The 9606-nt window shown below is 37.4% G+C and overlaps 1 long non-coding RNA gene and 1 other non-coding gene across 2 annotated transcripts; both read right to left on the bottom strand.

Moving 5' to 3' along the window:
* Positions 1-5083: 5083 nt before the first annotated feature.
* Positions 5084-5157, bottom strand: TRNAV-AAC (transfer RNA valine (anticodon AAC)). Its single transcript has one exon. It is a non-coding gene; the product is annotated as a tRNA-Val (tRNA).
* Positions 5158-6753: 1596 nt separating this feature from the next.
* On the bottom strand, positions 6754-8569 carry LOC113700520 (uncharacterized). Its single transcript, XR_003450724.2, has 3 exons — positions 8429-8569; positions 7838-8159; positions 6754-7731 (listed from the first exon to the last, which is right to left on the bottom strand). It is a non-coding gene; the product is annotated as an uncharacterized lncRNA (long non-coding RNA).
* Between the last annotated feature and the right edge of the window lie 1037 nt (positions 8570-9606).

The raw sequence follows: 9606 nt of genomic DNA, 5'->3' as shown, positions 1-9606 counted from the left end.
GATCCACCAGAATCCTGAAGGATGTTCGGTACGTGCCGAATTTGAAGAGGAATCTCATCTCCTTGGGACTCTTGGAGTCAAAAGGCCTGGAAGTGAAGATGCGAGATGGAATTCTTAAAGTAACTTCGGGAGCACTTGTGATGTTGAAAGGTGTGAGAAAGAATAATCTGTATTACTACCAAGGTAGTACAGTTGTTGGGACAGCAGCAGCAACAACATCTTCCAGTAGCAAGAAGGATGCAGAAGCAACAAAATTGTGGCACATGCGATTGGGACATGCTGGTGAAAAATCCTTGCAAAATCTTGCCAAACAAGGATTATTGAAAGGTACGAAAGTTTGCAAATTAGAATTTTGTCAGCATTGTGTTCTGGGAAAACAAAGAAAAGTGAAATTTGGCACTGGTATCCATAATACCAAGGGTATTTTGGATTATGTGCACTCAGATGTGTGGGGACCTGCCAAGACTCCATCCCTTGGTGGCAGGTATTATTTTGTCACTTTTATTGATGATTTTTCCAGAAGAGTTTGGGTGTTTACTATGAAGATCAAGGATGAGGTGCTAGAGATTTTTCTTAAATGGAAAGCTCAGGTTGAAAACCAGACGGGAAGAAAGATCAAGATTCTCCGAACAGACAACGGTGGAGAATACAAGAGTGATCCCTTCCAGAAGATATGCCAAGAATGTGGCATAGTTCGGCACTTCACAGTTAGAAAAACACCGCAGCAGAATGGGGTGTCAGAGCGTATGAACAAGACACTAGTGGAGAAAGTACGTTGCATGCTGTCTAATGCTGGGTTAGGCAGAAAGTTTTGGGCTGAGGCTGTGACATACGCTCAACACCTCATCAATCGCTTGCCATCATCTGCAATCGGTGGCAAGACTCCATTAGAGGTATGGTCTGAAAAACCTGCAACAGATTATGATTCTTTGCGTATTTTTGGTTCTACTGCATATTATCATGTAAATGAATCAAAATTGGATCCACGTGCAAAGAAGGCTCTCTTTATGGGCTTTAGTGCTGGAGTTAAGGGATACCGGTTGTGGTGTCTAGAAGCAAAGAAGACCATTATTAGCAGGGATGTTACCTTTGACGAATCTGTCATGTTGAATAAGGTAACACAAGATATGACCAATGGTACTCCGCAACAGGTGGAGTGTACGCCGAAGCAGGTGGAGTTTGAGCAAATAATGGTGAGTCCAGCAAATAGCACCATCAGTGACTCTCCCATGACAGAAGAGGAGTCAGATGAGGAAGAGGTTTCAACCCAAGAACCTCAACAGCAGCAAGAGTCAATTGCCATCAATAGGGCAAGACGAGAAATTCATAAACCTGCTCGTTTTGTTGACATGGTGGCCTATGCACTTCCAGTTGTTGATGATGTTCCATCCACATTTTCTGAAGCAGTTCGAAGTACAGAAGATGGTAGATGGAAAGATGCTATGGAAGAAGAGATGCAATCTCTTCAGAAGAACAATACGTGGAAGTTGACACAACTACCGAAAGGCAAGAAGGCAATTGGATGCAAATGGATATTTGCAAAGAAAGAAGGATTTCCTGACAAGATTGATGTTCGCTACAAGGCAAGATTGGTGGCTAAAGGCTACGCTCAGAAGGAGGGAATTGATTATAATGAAGTATTTTCTCCAGTTGTTAAACATTCCTCTATTAGAATTTTGTTGGCCTTGGTAGCGCAGTTGAATTTGGAGCTAGCTCAACTTGATGTGAAGACCGCGTTCCTTCACGGTGACTTGAAGGAGGAAATCTATATGACTCAGCCAGATGGATTCAAAGTTGCTGGTAAAGAGAATTGGGTTTGTAAGCTGAGCAAATCGTTGTACGGATTGAAACAATCACCGAGACAATGGTACAAACGATTTGACCAGTTCATGATGGGCCAGAAGTACACAAGAAGCAACTACGATCACTGTGTGTATTTGCGCAAGTTACAAGATGAGTCCTACATCTACTTACTCTTGTACGTTGATGATATGCTGATAGCATCAAAGAGCCAAGTTGAAATTGATAAATTGAAGGCTCAGTTGAGTAAAGAGTTCGAGATGAAGGATTTGGGAGAAGCCAAGAAGATTCTCGGCATGGAGATAAGCAGGGATAGAACGAGAGACAAGCTTTGTCTGACACAGAAGCAGTATTTGAAGAAAGTACTACAACGTTTTGGCATGAATGAAAATTCAAAACCTGTAAGTACTCCGCTTGCTCCTCATTTGAAATTTAGTAGCCTATTATCTCCAAAGACGGATGAAGAGCGAGCATACATGGCGAAAGTCCCGTATGCTAATGCAGTTGGTAGCTTGATGTATGCAATGGTGTGTACGAGACCCGACATTTCACAAGCAGTTAGTGTGGTAAGCAGGTTTATGCATGATCCAGGCAAGGGTCATTGGCAAGCTGTGAAATGGATTCTACGGTATATCCAAAATACCGTAAATGTTGGATTAATATTTGAGCAAGATAAATCACTTGGTCAATGTGTAGTTGGATATTGTGATTCTGACTATGCAGGTGATTTGGATAAGCGACGTTCTACAACTGGCTACTTGTTCACATTTGCCAAGGCGCCAGTTAGTTGGAAGTCTACTTTGCAGTCAACGGTGGCTTTGTCAACAACGGAGGCAGAGTACATGGCGATTACAGAAGCTGTGAAGGAGGCAATTTGGCTTCAAGGATTGCTTGAAGACTTGGGAGTTGGTCAAAAACACATTGACGTGTTTTGTGACAGTCAGAGTGCTATTCACTTAGCAAAGAACCAGGTCTTGCACGCAAGAACGAAGCACATTGATGTTCGCTATCACTTTGTGCGGGAAATTCTCGAAGAAGAGGAGATTTTTCTTCAGAAGATTCGGACTACGGAAAATCCTGCAGATATGCTGACCAAAGTGGTTACAAGAGCCAAATTTGAACATTGTTTAAATTTGGTTAACATCCTGCACATTTGAGTTGGCGCCTGACGGTGCAAATTTGGAAGCACCACAAGGACCGTTTGATTTTTTGAGGGAGAAGATTTGTATTTTTGGGTGGGATTAGAAATTATGCCAAGGTGGAGATTTGTTGAATTTCAACAAATGTTGGCTGCCTCAATTCTTGAATTTGGAAGCCAACATTGTTGACTTCTCTTTGGCACAATTTAATCCCACATCGGTTGGGTTATTGGAAGAAGCTTAGCTTGAGAGCTATAAATAGCTCACAAGTCTTTCCAATTTAGATGTACCAAGAACAACAAAGAATTACCCATAAGGATTTTGTAATTCTTTGTATTCTTTCTTCTCTCCCAAAATTTATAAAAGAGGGCTGCTTGAGTGGTGCTCGGAGAGTAGGCAAAATTGGCCGAACTCCGTTATCAATTTTTCGGGTGCGTTCTTTCCTTATCTCTTTTATTTGTTCCGCATTTATTTATTAGTTTCTTTTCTATTGTAGTATAGTATTCAATATATTTGTCTATATTTGTCGGGTATATTTGTAGTGTTTTATACGGTTCATTTGGGTGTATTTTTCTTATTCGTGTGTACGTATTATTTATGTATACACGGGTATAGTTGTGATAATACACCGTGCACGTAAGTTCTGTCTAGGAGACTGGGTTTTAAGTGGGACCGCTTGTGACCCCTCCAGCCTTTCCTGGGAATTTACTTGGAATGATAATTCTGTCTAAGGAGATTGTTTCGACGGTCTTTCCTGGGAATTACTGAATCGGTTTAATCACTAGTTGTATTTTTGAGTGGGAAATTACCCGATTTCCCCAACACCCAACAGAAACAATTGTTCAAGCAAATGACACCCCTGAATAAGCCTATTAACAGTGCCTTAATCAACAAATCCAAAGCCCTCCAAGTGCATAACCTTGACACTTGGTAAAGAAACCAATTCAGCAATAATCAAGTCCAAATTCCTATTTGTTTTCAAACTAACTAGTGCTCGGCACGGAAACATCCTAGGAGTAGATATTAAATACTGGGAAACTACAGTAGTTTTCACTATTATAGTCACCCACAAAAATCTCAAGTTCTTTGACATTAATTTGAAGCACAGAACCAATTAACCGGTCAATTTGGAATCTATGAATTTCATCTAAATTTTGCAGCGTACAGACAAAATTTTCTAAAAGAAGCCCCTTTTCATGGTTGAATAACTCGATCCCAAAATCTAAAGGAGTATAGAACCATCCAATCACAGTCATGTTTGGTGCCTTTATACTAATTATATAACATGAGATATATATCGGAAAGTGAAGTGAAAAGAAATCTCCATCTGCTGGACAGGATTGACATGGCTGCCTGCAGCACTTTTGGTAGGGAAAAACAACAGAATGTGTAGAAGAAGAGACATAGAAAGAAGTAAAATGAAGGCATACATACCTGCAGGGAGTGGTGATATAAGTCAAGTGACTTCACACTTTGTAACCAATTAATAAGCTCAAAAGCCTGCTGACTACGAAATAACAAGCCACTTTCAGTTCCTTCTGCGTCGTGATGCGACAATGAAATTGTGGCTCTAACAAGAGACTTCAGTTCTTGAATGAACGCTACTCTTTGAGCATCAATTTCATACACCAAATCTTTTCAGTCTCGGGACATTTAGCATAAATTAGGATTTCCAAAACCGCTGACTTCAAGATATGTTTAGGCTGTTACGCTCAATTACATAGTTGTAGCGTCCTCCCAATCTAGCAAGTCTTAAGTTTTTTCAATGGAGGACTAGATAAATCAACCACTTCAATTATAACAGACAAAACTATGGAAAAGTAAATACAATTCTTCAAGAGATGGGCAACCACGAATAAGTCTCGGAAAGTAATTTTCATCTACTAATCCCACAGGTCCTGTCAAGTGCAACACCTTGAGATTTGGCAAAAAAACTGAAGTGGGAACAAGAAGATTCACTTGCCTTGATAGTTTCATGGTTTCCAGAGTTTTGCAAATGAATATTTCTATAGGAAACAATCGTCACACTGAAGTGCAGCAGATATAAAGAATTCCAGCGCCATCTGAAATCTTTCCACCAGCCTATCGACACAGACACTCAATTTTCTAAAACAAAAGTAGTTTGAGCTAAGTGTTGTTACACATGGCGTCGCCCGGACTCGAACCGGAGACCTTCAGTGTGTTAGACTGACGTGATAACCAACTACACCACGACACCAGGCGTTTGAATGGCTGTCTTATCCTCCTAAGGAATTATAATTGAGATAACAAAAGCTGTTTTTGATCAAGTAACTTAATTACCGAGAATGTATTAGTATCTTATAATTTGATACGTTGACTTTGTCAGTTTGATTTCCAGGTAGGGAGAAGCAAACCTGCATATTATTTAACAACTACACCACGGGAAAAAATTTTACCAAAGAAAGTGAGAACCTGCAAGTATCTGTAGACTGGTGGGTAATGCATTTGGGATTAGCTAATTGAAAAAACAGACCCCATTTCATCAGGCTTCTCAACTTGACGATGAATCTTTTGATAGATCTTCTTCGGTCTCCCCAAATTAGTTGGAGAACCATGGAAAGGCGTGATGGAATATTCCCTCCTCACTTCACTTCTCTTCCGGAAATCGTCTACAGACTAGTAGAGTTAAAACTTCAAAGGCCGCCTGACTTGTTGAAGACTTGAAGGGGCCAGGGGTAGGAAGGGTTGCTTAGCAACGGTTCTTAAAGGATATGTGCATTTTGCACACGGTGTAATCTACTTTTAAGAATGTATAACTCCATAACAAAATTTTATGGGTTTCACACATATTATTAAAAACGAGATACAAGATGAAATCTGGACCTTACAAATTTTTTGACCAAATTTTGGCCGTGAACTGCCAAGGACAGTTGCTGCTTGCAACCATTTCTGTCCCTCCTCCGACTTGAAGAAATATAAAGGTTTATTGCACTTTATTCCCCGCACTCTATGGGTGTAGTCACATTCCCCCCCACCCTAAATTTGCACCATTTATCATAGTTTTTTATAGTTGAAAGTCGAGCCAATCTACTTGATATTCGAAGTCGGATTTAATTTGATTTGGTCGAATTTCATTTGAACTTGGTTTGGAAACTAATTAAACAAGGCATGAATAGCGTGACTTGTTTTTGGTTAATTGTGTTGTGCATTTTTCAACTATACTGAGATGGAACTCTTTAAACCCTAAAATTGAAATATAAAATTTATCCTGTTTGAAGCTAAAACGGGACTAAAATATCTCATCTTATATTGCAGGACAAATTGTATGCCTAAATTAGACCAATTTTATAGTTTAAAAACTAAAATATCTCATTTTAAAATTTAAGTACTAAAGAGAGAATTTGGTTATAGTTGAAAGGCGCAAAATAGAATTAACTCTATTCTGTTTGAACTTTGGCTCAATTATCATTGTTTTTAAAATTTATATGTAAAAAATTCAAACAATTTGAGTTTGTCTGAAAAATGTTTGTTTTAGTTCAGCCTTGATAAATATTTAATCCAAGCTTGAAATAGTTAAACCAAAATTGGCAATTTTTTTTAAGAAGGGGGGACAAAGAACAAAAAAGACAAACTATTCATCCTCAATCTACTTAATTTTTTTCCATCTTTCTCCGTCCTCATTAATGAATGTGTGTAGAAAAACAAATAGTAAACAACTTTAGTCAACTGAACTCATTCCTTTTCAAGTAATAGTTGGATTGATTAGCATCAACTAAAGTTCTTAGCTCTGAAACTTTTTGAGGATTAATGATTTTTTGCGCTTTGATTTGATGTAATAATAGAAATTATAGGATCAACTAAAGTTCTTAACTCCATGGAGAAGAACCTAAGAAATTGTATATCATTGATGAGCCCTTGTAAACTCATCGGTTGAAATTTTTTTACTAATCTGTTTCTTTTGTTTGTTAAAGAAAGAAATGAGTCCTTTTCTCACAAAAATTCTGGCTATTGATAGCTATTACAAACAATACATCTTGCATTGAGCCTTGTGACCTTGCTGCAGTATCCATCATCCAATCCAACAGTGCCAATTTAACAGTGCCAATAAATTGTGAGGGTACTCACTTCCACTATACTTGTCAAGTAGTTTCCAAATGATGAAGATCTTATCCAGGAACATGTTTTTCATTGAAAAAAGAAATAAGCTAAAACCTGTCATCTCGAATAACACTAGCAGATATAACCATGTTATGCTTTATTTTCCAGGTGCAAATGATCCAGTTCAGCTGAAAATTGTATATGTTACTAGAAATTCCAGTTCTGCTACCAAGTGATGTACCAAGCCACCTGAAAAAGCATAAGCAATCACATCAGATGACACTTGATCCTTGTCACAAGTTCAAACACCTTTCAATTTTTAACAATAAAAATCTGAAATAACTGGTCATATGTAAATGATCTCAAGACACAATCGTTAGAAACAACAACCAGGAAACCTCCCCTTACACAAAATCTTTAAAAGACAGACACAAAATCCAAAACTATTTGTTGGAGACTCTTTTTTTTTTTTTTGTTCTTCCTCTTGGTTATCAGGAGGATGAAAAGGCGTAGGACATGTAAGAGAGATGGATATAATTTACTAGGAGATTTTCATAACTGCATATGGAATTCATCAACTTCTCCTCCAAATTCTTTTGTTGAGCACAATCTGGTAAACCTATCAAAGCTTTGAGGCTTTCTTGAACGACAATATCCTATTCCAATCCTCTGACAAGGACTTCAAACATTGCCATTGTCCAGAAAGAGACACCTTCTTCAAAGAATTACCATTCTGCAAAAAATAGGGTGGAAGTTTCAGAGAAGTTGTAGATGTGTTATGGGTGGCTGTTCATAAATTATGGAAACATTGTTTATTGTAGGTAAAATTAAGAATTTACCAAGTTCATAATTTTACACCAGCTCCAACTACCAATTGTTCCTCTTCCTCCTGGAAGATGCTAAAAGTTGAGGTCCATTGCCAGGAAATGCATTCAAATCGTAGTAGGAGATGTGCAGATGACTTGTGGTATGATTGGTGGCACCCTGTTGGACCTCTGATTCAATTGTTTTTTGCTTGCATAATTCACTTGGCACTATCATCCTCAGCCCTATGAGGCTCTGGTAGTCCATTAATATGGAGACAAAGGATAGGAACCTCAAAATACAAGTGGCTGCAGCATCCTTCGTGTACAGAAAGGACATAATGTGATGGAGAATCGTCTGGAAGGGCACTCAACCAATCAATACCATCATCATTTTCTTGATTTGGCGTTTCAATTTTTCCAATTCTTCTTTTACTAGATTTTTGTCTCCACAAGTCATTGTTTGACTGATTGTTTCCTCAAACTAACCAACTGGGATTCTTTTCTATCCAAATTTCAAAATAGCTCAGGGATCCAGGGCATTAAACATCAAAGTATCGATGCATAAAGCTAAATTAGCAAGTTTAAAAGAAAAAGGTATGAATTACAAAAAAAACACAGAAGAACCTGCAAGAGTTTGTAGACTGGTGGCAAACTGGCCGTTGCATCTGGGGTCAGCTAATTGAGAAGACAAGACCACCGGATTATCAGCCCCATTTCATCAGACTTCTCAAGTTGATGACGAATTTCTGATGATCTTCGTCCTCCACTCAAATTAGTTAAGAACGCTAGAAAGGAGTAATGGAATATTCCCTTCTTCACTTCACTTCTTTTCCGTATAGAGTTAATACCTAGAAAGGCCTTTGACTTCTTCAACATACGAAAGGTTTTTTTTTTTTTTTTTTTTGATAATTCAACATACGAAAGGTTAATTGCACATTATTCCCCATACTTTCTGTGTAGACCTATGTTTTCAAAATCGGACCGGGTATCGACTTGGTCAGAGGCCAATGGATTCAACCGGATTCGATAGGAGTTGAACCGGATGATGTTATAAATAAAAATTATTTAAAAATTAAAATATTATATGTAAAATACCTAATAACATGTTAATATTAATAAAGGTATATTCATATATATTTGATGTTTCAAATATATTTAACAAAGAAACTAGAATAATCAAGTAGCAATTTATATTATTTAATGATCATTAACAAGTTTAGAATTAAAATTATGGACTTAATTGAAAAATAAAACCAAACTTTAAGAAAACATTGATAAAGTATAAAATATTAGGTATATTAATAATTTTTAACAATCTAAGGGTCAAAACATAATATTGAAAAAATTTGAGTTTTTTTTTAAATGCTGATTGAACCGGAAAACCCGATCAAACCTGATTTGACCGGGTTTTTACTTACCTGATTTTTTAGCATAACTCGGACCGGACACTTGGCCGATCGAACTGGCTGGTCCGGTCCGAGTTTTAAAACACAGGTGTAGACGAATCCCACAACCATAAAAAAATACTAAAGAAATGTATGATTTGAAAGTCAAACCAAATTGCTTGTATTATCATATATCACATATTATATCATATGATACATGCATACGTATATACATATACATATATACATATGTACATATATACATGCACATACACACAGACATGTATATATATATATATATATATATATAATGATGTTTAATTTGGATTTTGAAAGGTTGTAGATTTGGCTACTCTAACCTTTGCCAAATGCATTATATATCTATTCGTCATGTGGACATATTTAATATTAGTTTTT

Source organism: Coffea arabica, chromosome 1e, assembly GCF_036785885.1.
Source record: "Coffea arabica cultivar ET-39 chromosome 1e, Coffea Arabica ET-39 HiFi, whole genome shotgun sequence".
NCBI lineage: Eukaryota > Viridiplantae > Streptophyta > Magnoliopsida > Gentianales > Rubiaceae > Coffea > Coffea arabica.
The sequence above is the reverse complement of the archived record's forward strand: the minus strand, read 5'-3'. Positions and strand labels throughout refer to the sequence as shown.